The following is a 21,236-nucleotide window of genomic DNA, read 5'->3' as shown; positions in this document are numbered from 1 at the left end:
CTTTAACACCATACACAAAGATAAACTCAAAATGGATGAAAGACCTCAATGTGAGACAGGAATCCATCGAATCCTAGAGGTGATGGGTATTAAAGAGGGTACATACTGCATGGAGCACTGGGTGTTATACACAAACAATGAATCATGGAACACTACATCAAAACTAATGATGTAATGTATGGTGATTAACATAACATAATAAAAAAAAATCCTAGAGGAGAACATAGGCAGTAACCTCTTTGACATTGGCCATAGCAACTTCTTTCAAGATACATCTCCTAACGTTAGTGGAACAAAAGCAAAAATGAATTTTTGGGACTTCATCAAGATAAAAAGCTTCTGCACAGCAAAGGAAACAGTCAACAAAACAAAGAGGCAACCCACAGAATGGGAGAAGATATTTGCAAATGACATTACAAAGTGCTGATTTCCAACATCATTATATTTTGATGTAGTGGTCAATGATTCTTTAATTGCATATAACACCCAGTGCCCATCACATCACATGCCCTCCTTAATGCCCATCACCCAGTTATCCCATCTCCCAACCCACCTCCCTTTCCACAATCTTCAGTTTGTTTCCCAGAGTCAAGAGTCTCTCATGGTTTGTCTCCCTCCCTGATTTCTTCCCATTCAGTTTTCCCTCCCTTCCCCTATGATCCTCTGTGCTATTTCTTATATTCCACACATGAGTGAAACCATATGATAATTGTCTTTGACTTACTTCGCTCAACATAATACCCTCCAGCTCCATCCATGTAGATGTAAATAGTAGCTTTCATCCTTCCTGATGTTTGAGTAATATTCCATTGTATATATGAACCACATCTTCTTTATCCATTCATCTATTGAAGGGCATCTCAGCTCCTTCCACAGTTTGGCTATTGTGGACCTAGCTGCTATGAACATTGGGGTGTAGGTGCCCCTTCAAATCACTACATTTGTATCTTTGGGGTAAATACCCAATAGTGCAATTGCTGGATTGTAGGGTAGCTCAATTTTTAACTTCTTGAGGAACCTCCATACTGTTTTCCAGAGTGGCTGTACCACCTTGTATTCCCACCAACAGTGCAAGAGAGTTTCCCTTTCTCCAAATCCTCACCAACACTTGTTGTTCTCTGTCTTGTTAATTTTAGCCATTCTAACTGGTGTAAGGTGGTATGTCATTGTGGTTTTGATTTGTATTTCCCTGATGACAAGTGAGGTGGAACATTTTTTCATGTCTGTTCATGTCTTCTGCCCATTTTTTGACTTGATTATTTGTTTTTTGGGTGTTGAGTTTGAGAAGTTCTTTATAGATCTTGGATACCAGCCCTTTATCTGTTATGTCATTTGCAAATATCTTCTCCCATTCTGTAGGTTGCCTTTAATTTTGTTGACTGTTTTCTTTGCTGTGCAGGAGCTTTCTATCCTGATGAAGTCCCAATCATTCATTTTTGCCTTTGTTTCCCTTGCTTTAGTCTTGCAAAAAGTTGATATGGCCAAGGTCAAAGACGTTACTGCCTGTGTTGTCCTCTAAGATTTTGATGGATTCCTGTCTCACATTGAGGTCTTTCATCCATTTTGAGTTTATCTTTGTGTATGATGTAAGAGAATGGTATAGTTTCATTCTTCTGCATTGTGGCTGTCCAATTTTCCCAGCATCATTTATTGAAGAGACTGTCTTTTTTCCATTGGATCTTCTTTCCTGCTTTGTCAAAGATTAGTTGACCTTAGAGTTGAGGGTCCATTTCTGGGCTCTCTATTCTGTTCCATTGATATGTGTCTGTTTTTGTGCCAGTACCATGCTGTCTTGATGATCACAGCTTTGTAATATAGCTTGAGGTCAGGCATTGTGATGCCTCCAGCTTTGCTTTTCTTTTTCAACATTCTCCTGGCTATTTGGGATCTTTTCTGGTTCCATACAAATTTTAGGATTGTTTGTTCTAGCTCTGTGAAAAAAGTTTATGGTATTTTGATAGGGATTGGATTGAATATGTAGATTGCCATGGATAGCATAGACATTTTAACAATGTTTATTATTCCAATCCATGAACGTGGAATGTTTTTCTATTTCTTTGTATCTTTCTCAACTTCTTTCATAAGTATTCTGTAGTTTCTAGAGTACAGATCCTTTACTTCTTTGGTTAGATTTATTCCTAGGTATCCTATGGTTTTTGGTGCACTTGTAAATGGCATTGATTCCTTAATTTCTCTTTCTTCAGCCACATTGTTAGTGTATAGAAATGCAACTGATTTCTGTGCATTGATTTTGTATCCTGCAAACTTTCACTCTTCAGAGAGAACATGATACTTTATGTGGAAAACCCAAAAGACTCCACCCCAAAATTGCTAGAACTCATATGGCAATTCAGCAACATGGCAGGATACAAAATCAATGCACAGAAATCAGTTGCATTTCTATATGCTGTTCACGTTTTGGTAAGGATTGCATTAAATGTGTAGATCACTTTGGGTAGTATAGACATTTTAACAATATTCTATCCATGAGCATGGAATATCTTTCCATTTCATTGTGTCATATTCAATTTGTTTCATCAGTGTTTTATAGTTTTGAGTACATGTCTTTTGTCTCTTTGGTTAAGTTCATTTCTAGGTATGTCCATGTTTTTGGTGCAGTTGTAAAGGGGATTGATTCCTTAATTTCTCTTTCTGCTACTTCATTATTACTGTATAGAAATACAGGGGATTTCATATGGAAGTACACTGATTTTGTAACCTGTGACTTTACTGAATTCATCTATCAGTTCTCAGTTCTAGGAGGTTTTTTGGTGGAGTCTTTACTGTTTTCTTTTTATAGTGTCTCGTCATATGCAAATGGTGAACATTTTGCTTCTTCCTTACCATTTTGAATACCTTTTATATCTTTTCTTTTCTGATTGCTGTGCCTAGCAATGTTGAATAAAAGTGGTGAGAGTGGACATCCTTGTCTTCTTCCTGACGTTAGGGGAAAAGCGCTCAGATTTCCCTATTGAGTATGATGTTTGCTGTGGGTTTGCCATATATTGTCTTTATTATGTTGAGGTATGTTCCCTCTAAACCTACTTTGTTGAGGGTTTTTTAACATGAATTGATGTTGTACTTTATCACTTTTTCTGCATCTATTGAAATGATCACATCGTTTTTGTCTTTTCTTTTGTTGATGTGATGTATCATGTTGATTGACTGGCTGAACCACACCTTCATCCCAGGAATAAATCCCACTTGATTATGATAAATGATTTTTTTAAATATATTGTTGGATTTGGTTTGCTAATATTTTGTGGAGGATTTTTGCATCTATGTTCGCCAGGGATATTAGCCCATAGCTCTCTTATTTGTAGTGTTTTTATCTGGTTTTGATATTGGGCTAATGCTGGCTGAATTCTATGACTTCAATCTTTTTTTCAACTTTCAAGATTTTATTTACATTCAAGTTAGTTAACATATAGTGTAGTATTACTTTCAGGGATAGAATTTAGTGATTCATCACTTCCATATAACACCCAGTGCTCATTACAACCAGTGACTTCCTTAATGCCCATCACTCATTTACCCCATCACCCCACCCACTCCTCTCCAGCAACCCTTAAGTTGTTCCCTATAGTCAAGAGTCTCTTATGGTTTGCCTCCCTGTTTTTACCTTATTTTATTTTTGTTTCCCTTCCCTTATGTTCATCTGCTTTGTTTCTTCAATTCCACATAAGAGTGAAATCATATGGTATTTGTCTTTCTCTGATTGACTTATTTCGCTTAGCATAATATGCTCTAGCTCCATCCATGTTGTTGCAAATGGCAAGATTTCATTCTTTTTGATGGCTGAATAATATTCCATTATATATATATATATATATATATATATATATATATATATAATGGAATATGTATATATATATATATATATATATATATCACATCTTCTTTATCCATTCATCTGTTGATGCGCATTTTGGCTCTTTCCATTTTTTTGGCTATTGTGGACATTGCTGCTCTAAACACTGGGGTGCATCTGCTCCTTCAAATCACTATGTTTGTATCCTTTGGATAAATACCTAGTAGTGCAATTTCTGAATCCTAGGGTAGTTCTATTTTGAACTTTTTAAGGGACATCCATAATGTTTTCCAGAGTGGCTGCACCAGTTTGCATTCCCACCAACAGTGCAAGAGGGTTCCCCTTTCTCCACATCCTCACCAACATCTGTTATTTCCTGAGTTGTTAATTTTAGCCATTCTGACGGGTGTGACGTGGTATCTCATTGTGGTTTTGATTTGTATTTCCCTGATGTTGAGTGATGTTGAGCGTCTTTTCCTGTATCTATTAGCTATTTGTATGTCTTCTTTTAAGAAATGTCTGTTCATGTCTTCTGCCCATTTCTTAACTGGATTTTTTATTTTTGGGATGTTGAGTTTGATAAGTTCTTTAGAGATCTTGGATACTACCTCTTTATCAGAAATGTCATTTGCAAATATCTTCTTCCATTGTGTTGGTTGCCTTTTAATTTTGTTGATTATTTCCTTTGCTGTGAGAAGCTTTTTTCTTGATTAAGTCCCAATAGTTCATTTTTGCTTTTGCTTCCCTTGCCTCTGGAGACATGTCTTATAAGGATTTGATGTGGCCGAGATCAAAGAGGTTGCTGTTTGTGTTCTCCAGGATTTTGATTCATTCCTCTCTTACATTTGGGTCTTTCATCCATTTTGAATTTATTTTTGTGTATGGTGTAAGAAAGTGGTCCAGTTTCATTTTTTCTGCATGTGGTTGCCAATTTTCCCAAAAACATTTGTTGAAGAAATTGTCTTTTCTTGGTGATCACTGCTTTGTAATATAGCTTGAAATCACAAAAACAGACATATAGACCAATGGAACAGAATAGAGAGTCCAGATATGGACCCTCAGCTCTATGACCAAATAATCTTCGATAAAGCAGGAAAAATATGCAATGGAAAAAAGACAGTCTCTTCAATAAATGGTGCTGGGAAAATTGGACAGCTATATACTGAAGAATGAAACTCAACCATTCTTTAACACCATACACAAAGATAAACTCAAAATGGATGAAAGACTTCAATGTCAGATAGGAATCCATCAAAATCCTAGAGGAGAACATAGGCAGTAACCTCTTTGACATCAGCCACAGCAACTTCTTTCAAGATTTATCTCCAAAGGCTAGTGAAACAAAAGCAAAAGTGAACTTCTGGGACTTCATCAAGATAAAAAGCTTCTCCACAGCAAAGGAAACAGTCAACAAAACAAAGAGGCAACCCACAGAATGGGAGAAGATATTTGCAAATGACACTACAGACAAAGGACTGGTATCCAAAATTTATAAAGAACTTCTCAAACTCAACACCCAAAAACAAATAATCAAGTCAAAAAATGGGCAGAAGACATGAACAGACACTTCTCCGAAGAAGACATACAAATGGCTAACAGACACATGAAAAAATATTCATCATCATTAGCCATCAGGGAAATTCAAATCAAAACCACGCTGAGATACCACCTTACACCAGTTAGAATAGCAAGAATTGACAAGGCAAGAAACAACAAATGTTGGAGAGGTTGTGGAGAAAAGGGAACCCTCTTACACTGTTGGTGGGAATGCAAGTTGGTACAGCCACTTCGGAAAACAGTGTGGATTTTCCTCAAAAAATTAAAAATAGAGCTACCCTATGACCCAGGAATTGCTCTCCTGGGTATTTACCCCAAAGACGCAGATGTAGTGAAAAGAAGGGCCATATGCATCCCAATGTTCATAGCGGCAATGTCCTCAATAGCCAAACTGTGGAAAGAGCCGAGATGCCCTTCAACAGATGAATGGATAAAGAAGATGTGGTCCCTATATACAATGGAATATTACTCAGCCATCAGAAAGGATGAATACCCAACTTTTACACCAACATGGATGGAACTGGAGGAGATTATGCTAAGTGAAATAAGTCAAGCAGAGAATGCCAATTATCATGTGGTTTCACTTATTTGTGGAACATAAGGAATAGCATGGAGGACATTAAATGGAGAAGGAAGGGAGAAATGAAGGGGGGGAATCAGAGGGGGAGCGATCCATGAGAGATTATGGACTCCAGGAAACAAACTGAGGGTTTGAGAGGTGAGGGGGTGTGGGGGGATGGGTTAGCCTGGTGTTGGGTATTAAGGAGGGCATGTACTGGATGGACCACTGGGTATTATATGAAAACAATGAAGCGTGGATCACTACATCAAAAACGATTGATGTATTGTATGATTGTATGGTGACTAACAACATAATAAAATTAAATTAAAAAAATAAAAATAAATTAACTTCCCTTTTGATTAAAAAAACTGTCTTTTCCATTGGATATTATTTCTTGCCTCATCAAAGATTGGTTGACAATATACTGTGGGTCCATTTCTGAGTTCTCTATTCTGTACAATTCTAAAATTTGTATGGAACCAGAAAATATCCTAAATAGCCAAAGTAATGTTGAAAAAGAAAACCAAAGCTGGAGGCATCACAGTTCTGGACTTCAAGGTGTATCACAAAGCTATAATCATTAAGATAATATGGTACTGGCACAAAAACAGACAAATAGATCTATGACTTCAGTCTTCTATAAATTTTTTGAGACTTGTGTTGTGGCCTAACACATGATCTACTCTAGAGAATGTTCCATGTGCACTTGAAAAGAATGTGTATTCTATTGTTTTAGGATGGAATGTTCTGAATATATCTGTTAGATCCATCTTGCCCAGTGTGTCATTCAGAGCCACTATTTCATTATTGATTTCCTGTTTGGACCATCTATCCATTGATGTAAGTAGGGTGTTAAAGTCCCCTGCTATTATTGTATTACTACTGATTAGTTTCTTTATGTTTGTTATTAGCTACTTTATGAATTTGGGTGCTCCCATGTTGGGTACATAAATATTTACGACTGTTATATCCTTTTGTTGGATTGTTCCCTTTATGATTATGTAGTGTTCTTCTTTGTCTTCTGTTGTATTCTTTGTTTTAAAAAGTCTATTTTGTTCAATATAAGCATCACTACCCCAGCTTTCTTTTCACTTCCATTTACATAATAAATGCTTTTCCATCCTCTCACTTCCAATATGCATGTGTCTTTAGGTCTGAAATGAGTCTCTTGTAGGCAGCATAAGGATGGGCCTTCCTTTTCTAGCCTTCCTTCACCCTGTTTTGTTTTGTTTTGTTTTTGTTAAAGCATTTAGTCCATTTATGTTCAAGTAATTATTGATAGTTGTGTTCTTTTCTTTATTTAAATTCAATTAGCCAACATATAGTACATCATTAGTTTCAAATGTAGAGTTCAATAATTCATCTGTTGCATATAACACTCAGTGTTCATCACATCACATGTCCTCCTTAATGCCAATCACCCAATTACCACATCCCACCACCCACCTCCCCTCCAGCACCCCTCAGTTTATTTCCTTTAGTTAAGAGTCTCATGGTTTTTGCCCCCTCTCTGATAACTTCCCTTTCATTTTTCCCTCCCTTCCCCTATGATCCTCTGTGCTATTTCTTATATTCCACATATGAGTGAAACCATATAATTGTCTTTCTCTGATTGACTTATTTCGCTCAGTATAATACACTCCACCTCCATCTATGTCAATGTAAATGGTAAGTCTTCATCTTTTCTGATGGCTGAGTAATATTACATTGTATATATATACACCCCATCTTTTTTCTTTAATTTTTTTATTGTTATGTTAATCACCATATATTACATCATTAGTTTTTGATGTAGTTTTCCATGATTCATTGTTTGTGCATAACACCCAGTGCTCCCTATAGAATGTGCCCTCTTTAATACCCATCATCAGGCTAACCCATCCCCCTACCCTCCTCCCCTCTAGAACCCTCAGTTTGTTTTTCAGAGTCCATCATCTCTCACGGTTCATCTCCCCCTCTGACTTACTCCAGTTCATTCTTCCCCTCCTGCTATCTTCTTCTTTTTCTTTTTTCTTAACATATGTTGCATTATTTGTTTCAGAAGTACAGATCTGTGATTCAACAGTCTTGCACAATTCACAGCGCTCACCATAGCACATACCCTCCCCAATGTCTATCACCCAGCCACCCCATCCCTCCCACCCCCCACCACTCCAGCAAAACTCAGTTTGTTTCCTGAGATTAAGAATTTCTCATATCAGTGAGGTCATATGATATATGTCTTTCTCTGATTGACTTATTTCACTCAACATAACACCCTCCAGGTCCATCCACGTCGTTGCAAATGGCAAGATCTCCTTCCTTTTGATGGCTGCATAATATTCCATTGTGTATACATACCACTTCTTCTTTATCCATTCATCTGTCGATGGACATCTTGGCTGTTTCCACAGTTTGGCTATTGTGGACACTGCTGCTATAAACATTGGGGTGCACGTACCCCTTCCGATCCCTACATTTGTACCTTTGGGGTAAATACTCAGTACTGCAATTGCTATGGATCGTATGGTAGCTCTATTTTCAACTGTTTGAGGAACCTCCATACCGTTTTCCAGAGGGGTTACACCAGCTTGCATTCCCAGCAACAGTGTAGGAGGTTCCCCTTTCTCCACATCCCCGCCAACATCTGTCGTTTCCTGACTTGTTAATTTGAGCCATTCTGACTGGTGTGAGGTGGTATCTCATTGAGGTTTTAATTTGGATTTCCCTGATCCTGAGCGATGTTGAGCACTTTTTCATGCGTCTCTTGGCCATTTGGATGTCTTCTTTGGAAAAATGTCTGTTCATGTCTTCTGCCCATTTCTTGATTGGATTATTTGTTCTTTGGGTGTTCAGTTTGATAAGTTCTTTATAGATTTTGGATACTAGCCCTTTATCGGATATGTCATTTGCAAATATTTTCTCCCATTCTGTCGGTTGTCTTTTGGTTTTGTGGACTGTTTCTTTTGCTGTGCAAAAGCTTTTTATCTTGATGAAATCCCAACAGTTCATTTTTGCCCTTGCTTCCCTTGCCTTTGGCGACGTTTCTAGGAAGAAGTTGCTGCGGCTGAGGTCGAAGAGGTTGCTGCCTGTGTTCTCCTTTAGGATTTTGATGGACTCCTGTCTCACGTTTAGGTCTTTCAACCATTTGGAGTCTATTTTTGTGTGTGGTGTAAGGAAATGGTCCAGTTTCATTCTTCTACATGTGGCTGTCCAATTTTCCCAACACCATTTGTTGAAGAGACTGTCTTTTTTCCATTGGACATTCTGTCCTGCTTTGTCACATATAAGTTGACCATAGTGTTGAGGGTCCATTTCTGGGCTCTCGATTCTGTTCCATTGATCGATGTGTCTGTTTTTGTGCCAGTACCATACTGTCTTGATGATGACAGCTTTGTAATAGAGCTGGAAGTCCGGAATTGTGATGCCGCCAGCTTTGCTTTTCTTTTTCAATATTCCTCTGGCTATTTGGGGTCTCTTCTGGTTCCATACAAATTTTAGGATTATTTGTTACATTTCTTTGAAAAAAGGGGATGGTATTTTGGTGGGGATTGCATGGAATGTGTAGATTACTCTAGGTAGCACTGACATCTTCACAATGTTGGTTCTCCCACTCCATGAGCATGGAACGTTTTTCCAATTCTTTGTGTCTTCTTCAATTTCTTTCCTGAGTATTTTATAGTTTTCTGAGTACAGATCCTTTGCCTCTTTGGTTAAATTTATTCCTAGGTATCTAATGGTTTTGGATGCAATTGTAAATGGGATCGACTCCTTGATTTGTCTCTCTTCTGTCTTGTTATTGGTGTATAGGAATGCCACTGATTTCTGTGCATTGATTTTATATCCTGCTACTTGACTGAATTACTGTATGAGTTCTAGCAGTTTTGGGGTGGAGACTTTTGGGTTTTCCACATAAAGTATCATATCATCTGCAAATAGTGAGAGTTTGACTTCCTCTTTACCGATTTGGATGCCTTTGATTTCTTTTTCTTGTCTGATTGCTGTGGCTTGTCCTTCTAATACTATGTTGAATAGCAGTGGTGAGAGTGGACATCCCTGCCGTGTTCCCGACCTTAGGGGAAAAGCTCTCAGCTTTTCCCCATTGAGAATGATATTCGCTGTAGGTTTTTCATAGATGGCTTTTATGATATTGAGCTATGTACCCTCTATCCTTATACTCTGAAGAGTTTTGATCAAGAAAGGATGCTGTACTTTGTCAAATGCTTTTTCTGCATCTATTGAGAGGATCATATGATTCTTGTTCTTTCTTTTGTTAATGTATTGTATCACGTTGATTGATTTGCAGATGTTGAACCAGCCTTGCAGCCCAGGGATAAATCCCACTTGGTCGTGGTGAATAATCCTTTTAATGTACTGTTGGATCCTATTGGCTAGTATTTTGGTGAGAATTTTTGCATCCATGTTCATCAAGGATATTGGTCTGTCATTCTCCTCTTTGATGGGGTCTTTGGTTTTGGGATCAAGGTAATGGTGGCCTCATAAAATGAGTTTGGAAGTTTTCCTTCCATTTCTATTTTTTGGAACAGTTTCAGGAGAATAGGTATTAATTCTTCTTGAAATGTCTGATAGAATTCCCCTGGGAAGCCATCTGGCCCTGGGCTTTTGTTTCTTGGGAGATTTTTGATGACTGCTTCAACTTCCTTAGTGGCTATAGGTCTGTTCAGGTTTTCTATTTCTTCCTGGTTCAATTTTGGTAGTTGATACATCTCTAGGAATGCACCCATTTCTTCCACGTTATCTAATATGCTGGCATAGAGTTGCTCATAATATGTTCTTATAATTGTTTGTATTTCTTTGGTGTTGGTTGTGATCTCTGCTCTTTCATTCATGATTTTGTTGATTTGGGTCATTTCTCTTTTCTTTTTGATCAGTCTGGCCAGGGGTTTATCAATCTTGTTAATTCTTTCAAAGAACCAGCTCCTAGTTTTGTGGATGTGTTCTACTGTTCTTTTGGTTTCTAGTTCATTGATTTCTGCTCTGATCTTTATGATTTCTCTTCTCCTGCTGGGTTTAGGCTTTATTTGCTGTTCTTTCTCCAAGTCCTTTAGGTGTAGGGTTAGGTTGTGTATTTGAGACCTTTCTTGTTTCTTGAGAAAGGCTTGTATTGCTAAATACTTTCCTCTTAGGACTGCCTTTGCTGCATCCCAAAGATTTTGAAGAGTTGTGGTTTCCTTTTCATTGGTTTCCATGATTTTTTTAATTCTTCTTTAATTTCCTGGTTGACCCATTCATTCTTTAGTAAGATGCTCTTTAGCCTCCATGTATTTGAGTTCTTTCCGACTTGCCTCCTGTGATTGAGTTCTAGTTTCAAAGCATTGTGGTCTGAAAATATGCAGGGAATAATCCCTATCTTTTGGTACTGGTTGAGACCTGATTTTTGACCTAGGATGTGATCAATTCTGGAGAATGTTCCATGGGCACTAGAGAAGAATGTGTATTCTGTTGCTTTGGGATGGAATGTTCTGAATATGTCTGTGCAGTCCATTTGGTCCAGTGTGTCATTTAAAGTCTTTATTTCCTTGTTGATCTTTTGCTTAGATGATCTGTCCATTTCAGTCAGGGGGGTGTTAAAGTCTCCCACTATTATTGTATTGTTGTCAATGTGTTTCTTCCCTTTTGTTATTAATTGCCTTATATAATTGGCTGCTCCCACATTAGGGGCATAAATATTTACAATTGTTAGATCTTCTTGTTGGATAGACCCTTTAAGTAGGATATAGTGTCCTACCTCATCTCTTATTACAGTCTTTGTTTTAAAATCTAGTTTGTCTGATATAAGGATTGCCACCCCAGCTTTCTTTTGGTGTCCATTAGCATGGTAAATGGTTTTCCACCCCCTCACTTTCAATGTGGGGGTGTCTTTGGGTCTAAAATGAGTCTCTTGCAGACAGCATATTGACGGGTCTTGTTTTTTAATCCAGTCTGATAGCCTGTGCCTTTTGATTGGGGCATTTAGCCCGTTTACATTCAGGGTAACTATTGAAAGATAGGAATTTAGTGCCATTGTGTTGCCTGTAAGGTGACTGTTACTGTATATTGTCTGTGTTCCTTTCTGATCTATGCTGCTTTTAGGCTCTCCCTTTGCTTAGAGGACCCCTTTCAATATTTCTTAGAGGGCTGGTTTCGTGTTTGCAAATTCCTTTAGTTTTTGTTTGTCCTGGAAGCTTTTTATCTCTCCTTCTATTTTCAATGACAGCCTAGCTGGATATAGTATTCTTGGCTGCATATTTTTCTCGTTTAGTGCTCTGAAGATATCTTGCCAGTCCTTTCTGGCCTGCCAGGTCTCTGTGGATAGGTCTGTTGCCAATCTAATGTTTCTACCATTGTAGGTTACATATCTCTTCTCCCAAGCTGCTTTCAAGATTTTCTCTTTGTCTCTGAGACTCGTAAGTTTTACTATTAGATGTCGGGGTGTTGACCTATTTTTATTGATTTTGAGAGGGGGCTTCTCTGTGCCTCCTGGATTTTGATGCCTGTTTCCTTCCTCACATTAGGGAAGTTCTCTGCTATTATTTGCTCCAATATACCTTGTGCGCCTCTCTCTCTTTCTTCTTCTGGGATCCCAATTATTCTAATGTTGTTTCATCTTATCGTATCACTTATCCCTCGAATTCTGCCCTCGTGTTCCTGTAGTTTTTTCTCTCTCTTTTTCTTAGCCTCTTTATTTTCCATCATTTGGTCTTCTGTATCACTGATTCTCTCTTCTGCCACATTTATCCTAGCAGTTAGTGCCCCCATTTTTTATTGCACCTCATCAATAGCCTTTTGATTTCGACTTGGTTAGATTTTGGTTCTTTTATTTCTCCAGAAAGGGTTTCTCTAATAATTTCCACTCTTTTTTCAAGCCCAGCTAGTATCTTTAAAGTCATGATTCTGAACTCTAGGTCCGACATCGTACTAATGTCCGTATTGAGTAAGTCCCTGCCTGATGGTACTACCTCTTGTTCTTTTTGCTGAGGTGATTTTTTTCATCTTGTCATTTTGTCCAGAGGAGAATAGATGAATGAGAGAACAAAATACTAACAGGTTTACGACGTCCCCAGCAAATATACTGTATACAAATCAGAAAAGACCTGAAACCAGGGGAAAAGAAAGGGAAAGAAAGAAAAAAGAAAGAGGTAAGAAAAAGAAAAAAAGATAAAAACAAAAACAGAACAATACAAAAAAAGCAGAATATGATCAAATATGATCAGACTAGTGCATAGATCAGTGCCACACACTAGATTTTGGGCGTATTTTGGTCTGTTAGAAGAAAGTGCCTGCTAAAATTTTAAAGGAAGAAAGACATATGTACAAAATAAGGGTTGATACAATGAAGGGATGGAAGATGACTGTAAAGATGAAAATTATAAAAGATTTTATAAAAGGAATTGATAGATAAGTTGTTTGAAAAAAGAAAGAAGAAGATTTAAAAAAAAAAAGAAAAAAGGGAGAGAATGTGATCAGGCAGGAGAATAGAACAAAGCCATACACTAGTGATTTAGGGTATATTTTGATCTGTTAGAATAAACGGTATCTCAAAATTTTAAAGAGAGAAGAACTTATATATATATGCCAAAAATAAGGGTAACTACTATGAAGGGATAAAATATGACTTAAAAATGAAAAATAAAAAATGTTTTTTTTAAAAAAGGGATTGATAAGATGTTGGTTGAAAAAGGGAAAAAGAAAAATTTAAAAAAAACAGTTAAAAAAATTAACTTTGATGAACTAATGAATCATGGTAAAAAAAAAAAGCCATGAATTCTATGTGCAGTATTCCCCTAGCGCTGGAGTTCTCCCGTTCTCCTTGGTCAGTAAACTTGGTCTTGGCTTGCTGGCTGGCTGTTCATGCTGATCTTCTGGGGGAGGGGCCTATTGCCGTGGTTTCCAAATGTCTTTGCCAGAGGCTGAATTGCCCCGCCCTTGTCGGTCCAGGGTAAGCAAGCTGCTCGTGTTTGCTCTCAGGAGCTTTTGTTCCCTGCAAGCTCTCGGTTCAGCTTTGGAGGACCAGGGTGAAAATGGTGGCCTCCCAATCTCCACCCGGAGGAGCCGAGAACTCGGGGCCCCACTCCTCAGTGCACCCCCAAAGAAAAGCAGTCACTCCCGTCTCCCTGGTCTCCGGCCACACTCCGTGCTCACCCGGCCTGTGACCAAGCGTTTGTATCTCTGGCACCCGACCCTGTGTAGAGTCTCCAAACCCAGCAGATCCCTGCGATGCATTCCCACGCCGCTCCTCCCAGGGGAGGAAGGGGAGTCTCCCCAGCTCTGCCGCTTGTTGGGTCCCTGCTGGAGGAGCAGTGGCCCGACTGGGCCGCGGATCACGGTTTATGGCAACCCCGAGCTGAGAGCCTGCGCCTCGGCTCTGTCTCTGCAGCTGGCTTCCCCGCTCCGATTCCTGGGAGCTCTGCTGCACTCAGGCACCCCCGGTCTCTCTGTGACCCCAAGGGTCCTGAGACCACACTGTCCCGGGAGGATTCCACCCCCCTCTTAGCCACTGCAGCGACGTCCCTCAGCAGAGCCAACTTCTAAAAGGTCTGATTTTGTGCTCCGCGGCTCTTATCACTTGCCAGAAGCGGCTGACGGAGGCCCCCTCCCCCGCCGTCTATCCTCCTGAATATTGCCTCGGATTCACTTCTCTGCACGTCCTACCTTCCAGTTAAGTGGTCGCTTCTCTGTTCAGAGAGTTGTTGCTACTCTCCTCTTTGATCTCCTGTTGAGTTCGTAGGTGTTCAGAATGGTTTGATCCCTATTCAGCTGAATTCCTGAGACCAGACGAAATCTAGGTCTCCTACTCCTCCGCCATCTTGCTCCGCCCCTCCCACCCCATCTTTTTTATTCATTCATCTCTCGATGAACATCTTGGCTCTTTCCATAGTTTGGCTATTGTGGACATTGCTGCTATGATCATTGGGGTGGATGTGCCCCTTCAGACCACTATATTTGTATCTTTGGGGTAAATACCTAAGAAAATGCCTAGGAGTGAAGTTGCTAGACTCAATTTTTAACTTCTTGAAGAACCTCCATACTGTTTTCCAGAGTGGCTGTACCGGCTTGCATTCCCACCAACAGTGTAGGAGGGTTCCCCTTTCTCCGCATCCTTGCCAACATTTGTTGTTTCCTGCCTTGTTAATTTTAGCAATTCTGACTGGTGCAAAGTGGTATCTCATTGTGGTTTTGATGATAGGTGTGTTCTTATTGCCATTTTGTTAGTTGTTTTATAGTTATTTTTGTAGTTCTTTGGTCCTTACTTCTCTTGTTGCTATCTCTCATGGTTTACTAGCTCTCTTTAGTGATATACTTGTTTTCCTTTCTCTTTGTTTTGCATATGTATTGCCGGTTCTTGATTTGTGGTTACCACTGGTTTGTATATAACATCTTCTGCATTTAGTAGTCTATATTAAGTTGTTGGTTCCTTAAGTTTGAACCTAATCTTTACTCCCCTACCAAGTTTTAGGTTATAGTGTCATACTTTACATCCTTTTATTTTGTAAATCCCTTAAGTGGTTTTTATAGATATATTTAATTTTACAGCTTTCTGTAAAGCTTTCTTTTTACAGCTTTCTTTACAGCTTCCTACTTTTCTTACTCCTATTTATGGTCTTATCTTTCACTTGAAGAGTTTCCTTTAACATTTCTTATAGGCCTGATTTAGTGTTCACGATATATTTTGTTTGGAAACTTTTTATCTCTCCTTCTGTTCTGAATGATATCCTTGATGAACAGAGTATCTTGGCTGCAAATTTTTCTTTTTTGAGTATATCATACCATTGCCTTCTGGCCTGTAACATTTCTGCTAAAGAATCAGCTGATAGACTTATGGGTTTGCCTTGTCTTCTTTAGTGCTCTTAAAATTCTTTATCACTACTTTCTGACATTTTTATTAATATGACATTTTGATTAATATGTGTCTTGGTTTGGACCTCCTTTGGTTGATTTTGTTGGGGGAATCTCTGTGCCTCTCTGTGCCTTGATATGAATTTCTGTATCCTTCTTAGATTCAGGAAGCCTTTGGCTATGATTTCTTCAAATAATATTTCTGTCCCCTTTTTTCTTCTCTTTCTGGGACCCTTATAAAATGAATGTTAGTATGCTTAATGGTGTTGCTGAGTTCCCTTAATCTATTTTCGTTTGTTATTATAATCTTTTTCTGTCTCCTGTGCAACTTGATTGCTTTCCAATACTCTGTCTTCCAGGTATCTGCTTTGTTCTTCTGCTTCCTCTAGTCTACTATTTACTCCTTCTAGTGTATTTTTAATTTCAGTTATTGAATTCTTCACCTTTGATTCTTCTTTTTGTTTTCTATTTCTTTGTTGAGGGTTGTACTGAGGTCCTCCACTCTCTTCTCAATCTAGTGTTTATCTTTATGATCATTATTTTAAATTCTTTATCAGACATAATATTTATCTCCATTTCATTTAGGTCTCTTGCTGTGATTTTGTCCTATACTTTCATTTGAGCATATTTTTCTCTCTTCTAATTTTGTCTCTTTCTATTTCTATGTGTTAAAAAAGTCTTCTTACCTTGAAAATAGTGGCCTTATGAAGAAGAGGTTTGTAATGCCCTGCAGTGTAATGTCCCCTTTTCACTAGAACCTAGCACTTCAGGGGTGTCTCCTATGTGTGTTGAATGCACTGTACTATTTTAGTTGAGTCATGTTTGTCTTCAGTCCAGTTCTCAGCAATGGTTGTCTTTGCCTGTTGTGGGCAGGGTTTGGTCCCTGTGTTGTTAGTGGGGTAGCCTGGGACTGCCTTGGGATTGAGTTGAGTCAGACCAGACATTTGCCAGAGATGCAGTAGCACCAAACTGCAGGGTGCTTTAGTGTTGCCCCCTAGACGATTTTATTGGTGGGGCACCTGGGTGGCTCAGTTGGTTAAGCAGCTGCCTTTGGCTCAGGTCATGATCCCAGGGTTCTGGGATCGAGCCCCGTGTCGGGCTCCCTGCTCAGCGGGGAGCCTGCTTCTCCCTTTCCCTCTGCCTGCCTCTCTGCATACTTGTGCTCTCTTTCTGTCAAATAAATAAATAAAATCTTAAAAAAATATATTTCATTGGTGGTCAGAGCCTACAGTCAGACCAGATATCTGCCCTCAGCCCACTACTGGGGCTGTAGTTGGACTGGTATGTATGATTATTTTCCTCTCTCCCCAGGGCAGGGGTTATTTTGACATGGTCCTGGCCCCTGTCAGGTTTGGTTGCACATTACTAGGCTTGTGGCACTGCTTTGGATGGGTTCCAGCCAAGAGTGTACTCGAGTGGGCAAGTCTGTAGGAGAACATGGGTTGTGCTGTGCCAGCAAGGTCTACACCAGACCACTGTTAGAGGGAATGTGTAGCAGCCCAAAACTCCTCCTAAGGCCTATCAGGTTGGAGGGGTGGATCTGCAGAAGTCCATCAGAGTAGGCATGCTGTTAGCACACTAGGTGGAGAGTATTGGTGCACTGGTTCTTACAGGTGTCTGTGTATCAAGGAAGCAGGAGAAGGAAATGGCACACAGCAGCTCCTTTTTTCTTGGAGAAATCTCCCCATGATCCCTGCCCCCCCACCCCTGCACAGGCTCTGAGGTGAGTAAATCACTCTCTCCTGTATACCCAGGTGTTTTTCTAACTGCTGCTTTTATGCTGTATCTCTGTGGGGCTGTTTGTTATGCTGTCTTTTTAAGGGTAGAGACTCTACTCTCCTGGTTCTTCCAGAGCTGAACCCACTGATTTTTAAAGTTCCAGGTATTGAATCCCACTGATTGTTGGGTCCTTCTAGTTTTCAAAGCCAAATGTTACATGGATTCATCTTCTCCATGCCTGGGGAGCTCAGTGTGAGGATCTATTTCTTTCTCCTCCCTGCACTAGTAGGATTCCTCCCTCCCATGGACAGTCCCATGTGACTGTTTAGCTATTGACCCTGTCTCTACCCTTCCTGCCCTCTTTGATGTGGCCTCTTCTCTACATTTAGCTGTGGAGAGTTTGTTCTGCCAGTCTTTGGGTCACTGTCTGGGTTATTTACACTGCTATGGGTGTTATCTATTTGTATCTGAGATTAGGATCCTCCTACTCTGCCATCTTCCCCACAAGTTCCACTTTTCTTATTTTTAATTACTATAAAGGCTGTCTAAACCCAAAACAGGAACAATATGAGATTTATAACATGTAGAAGTAAAATATATGATAAAAGAACAAAAGATAGAAAGGAGAAAACCATAATATAAGTCCTAACTATATGGAAGTGGTAAATTATTTGAAGGTAGACTGTGAGAAATTGAATATGTTAATATACTAAACCCTAGAGTACCCACTAACAAAGAACTTTTTAAAGATACTAATAAGCCGGGGGTGGAGCAAGATGGTGGAGGAGTAGGAGACCTGGATTTTGTCTGGTCTCAGGAATTCAGCTGGATAGGGATCAAACCATTCTGAACACCTACGAACTCAACAGATCAAAGAAAAGAATAGCAACAACTCTGAACAGAAAAGCGACCACTTTCTGGAAGGTAGGACATGTGGAGAAGTGAATCTGAGGTGATATTCAGGAAGATAGATGGCGGGGGAGGGGGCCTCCATTGGCCGCTTCTGGCAAGTGATAGAGCAGCAGAGCACAAAATCGGAACTTTTAGAAGTCGGCTCCGCTGAGAGAGGTTGCTCCAGTGGCTAAGTGGGGGGGGGGGGGGGGGGGGGGGTGTGGAACCCTCATGGGACAATGTGGTCTCAGGACCCTCGGGGGTCACAGAAAGACCGGGGGTGCTTGAGTGCGGCAGAGCTCCCAGGTATCAGAGCGGGGAAGCTGGCTGCAGAGACAGAGCCGAGGGCGGGATCTCAGCTCGGGGTTGCCATAAACCCTAATCTGTGGCACAGTTGGGCCACTGCGCCTCCAGCAGGAACCCAAAAAGCGGCAGATCCGGAGAGACTCCCCTTCCTCCCCCAGGAGCAGCAGCACAGGAGTGCACGTGGGGATCTGCTGGGTTTGGAGACTCCACACCTAGTCAGGTGCCAGAGATAGAAATGCTCAGTCACAGGCCGGGTGAGCGGCCGGAGACCGAGGAGACGGGAGTGACTGACTGCTTTTCTCTGGGGGTGCACTGAGAAGCAGGGCCCCGAGTTCTCGGCTCCTCCGGGGTGGAGATTGGGAGACCACAATTTCACTCTCGTCCTCCAAGGCTGCACGGAAAGCTTGCAGGGAACAAAAGCTCCCAAGAGCAAACCCGAGCAGATTACTTAGCCCAGACCTACGGGGCAGGGCAATTCCACCTCCGGCAAAGACATTTGGGAACCACGGCAACAAGCCCCTCCCCCAGAAGATCAGCACGAACAGCCAGCCAAGGCCAAGTTTACCAATCAATGAGAACCGCAGAACTCCAGCGCTAGGGGAATACTGCACTTAGAATCCATGGCTTTTTTACCATGATTCCTCAGTCTTTAAAAGTTAATTTTTTAACTGTCTTTTTTTTTCTTTTTCCCTTTTTCAAGGAACATCTTATCAATCCTTTTTTTAAAAAACATTTTTATTTTTCATTGTTAACGTCATATTCTAGCAGTTCATAGTAGTTACCCTTATTTTTGGGATATATATATATATATATATATATATATATATATATATATATATATATATATATATAAGTTGTTCTCTCTTTAAAATTTTGAGATACAGTTTCTTCTAACAGATCAAAATATACCCTAAATCTCTTGTGTATGGCTTTGTTCTAGTCTCCTGCCTAATCACATTCTCTCCCTTTTTTTTCTTTTTTTTTTAAATCCTCTCCTTTTTTTTCAAACAACCTCTTATCAATTCCTTTTATAAATTGTTTTATAATTTTCATCTTTACAGTCATATTCCATCCCTTCATTGTATCAACCCTTATTTTTGTACATATATAAGTTTTTCTTTCTTTAAAATTTTGGGAGGCACTTTCTTCTAAAAGACCAAAATACACCCATAATCTAGTGTGTGGCACTACTCTACGTGCCAGCGTGGTCATATTTGATCATTTTCTGTTTTTTTTGTTTTGTTCTGTTTTTGTTTGTTTTTATCTTTTTCTTTCTTTTTTTCTTTTTCTTTTTTCTTCCTTTCTCTTTCTTTTCCCCCAGTTTCAGCTCTTTTCTAATTTGTTTAGAGTATATTTTCTGGGGACGTGGTTACCCTGTTAAAATTTGGTCTCTCATTCATCTATTCTCCTCTGGACAAAATGACAAGATTGAAAAAATCACTTCAACAAAAAGAACAAGAGGTAGTACCACCTGCCAGGGACCGACTCAATATGGATATTAGTACGATATCGGACCTAGAATTCAGAATCAAGATTTTAAAGATACTAGCTGGGCTTGAAAAAGCATGGAAGATATTAGAGAAACCCTCTCTTGAGAAATAAAAGAACTAAAATCTAACCAAGTCGAAATCAAAAAGGATATTAATGAGGTGCAATCAAAAATGGGGGCACTGACTGCTAGGATAAATGTGGCAGAAGAGAGAATCAGTGAAATAGAAGACCAAATGATGGAAAATAAAGAAGCTGAGAAAAAGAGAGAAAAACAACCACTGGATCATGAGGGCAGAATTCGAGAGATAGGGGATACCATAAGACAAAACAACATTAGAATAATTGGGATCCCAGAAGAAGAAAGAAAAAGAGGGGCAGAAGGTATATTGGAGATAATTACAGCAGAGAACTTCCCTAATTTGGGGAAGGAAACAGGCATCAAAATCCAGGAGGCACAGAGAACCCCCCTCAAAATCAATAAAAATAGGTCAACACCCCGACATCTAATAGTAAAACTTAAGAGTCTCAGAGACAAAGAGAAAATCCTGAAAGCAGCTCGGGAGAAGAGATATGTAACCTACAGTGGTAGAAATATTAGATTGGCAACACACTTATCCACAGACACCTGGCAGGCCAGAAAGGACTGGCAAGATATATTCAGAGCACTAAATGAGAAAAACATGCAGCCAAGAATACTATAACCAGCTAGGCTGTCATTGAAAATACAAGGAGAGATAAAAAGCTTCCAGGACAAACAAAAACTAAAGGAATTTGCAAACACGAAAGCCTTACAAGAAATATTGAAAGGACTCCTCTAAGCAAAGAGAGAGCCTAAAAGTAACATAGACCAGAAAAGAACAGAGACAATATACAGTAAGAGTCACCTTATAGGCAATACAGTGGCACTAAATTCCTATCTTTCAATAGTGACCTTGAATGTAAATGGGCTAAATGCCCCAATTAAAAGACATAGCCTATCATATTGGATGAAAAAACAAGACCCAACGATATGCTGTCTCCAAGAGACTCATTGTAGACCCAAAGACACCTCCAGATTGAAAGTGAGGGGGTGGAAAACCATTT

The sequence above is a fragment of the Zalophus californianus genome, chromosome 7 (genome assembly GCF_009762305.2).
Source record: "Zalophus californianus isolate mZalCal1 chromosome 7, mZalCal1.pri.v2, whole genome shotgun sequence".
Classification (NCBI taxonomy): domain Eukaryota; kingdom Metazoa; phylum Chordata; class Mammalia; order Carnivora; family Otariidae; genus Zalophus; species Zalophus californianus.
The sequence above is the reverse complement of the archived record's forward strand: the minus strand, read 5'-3'. Positions refer to the sequence as shown.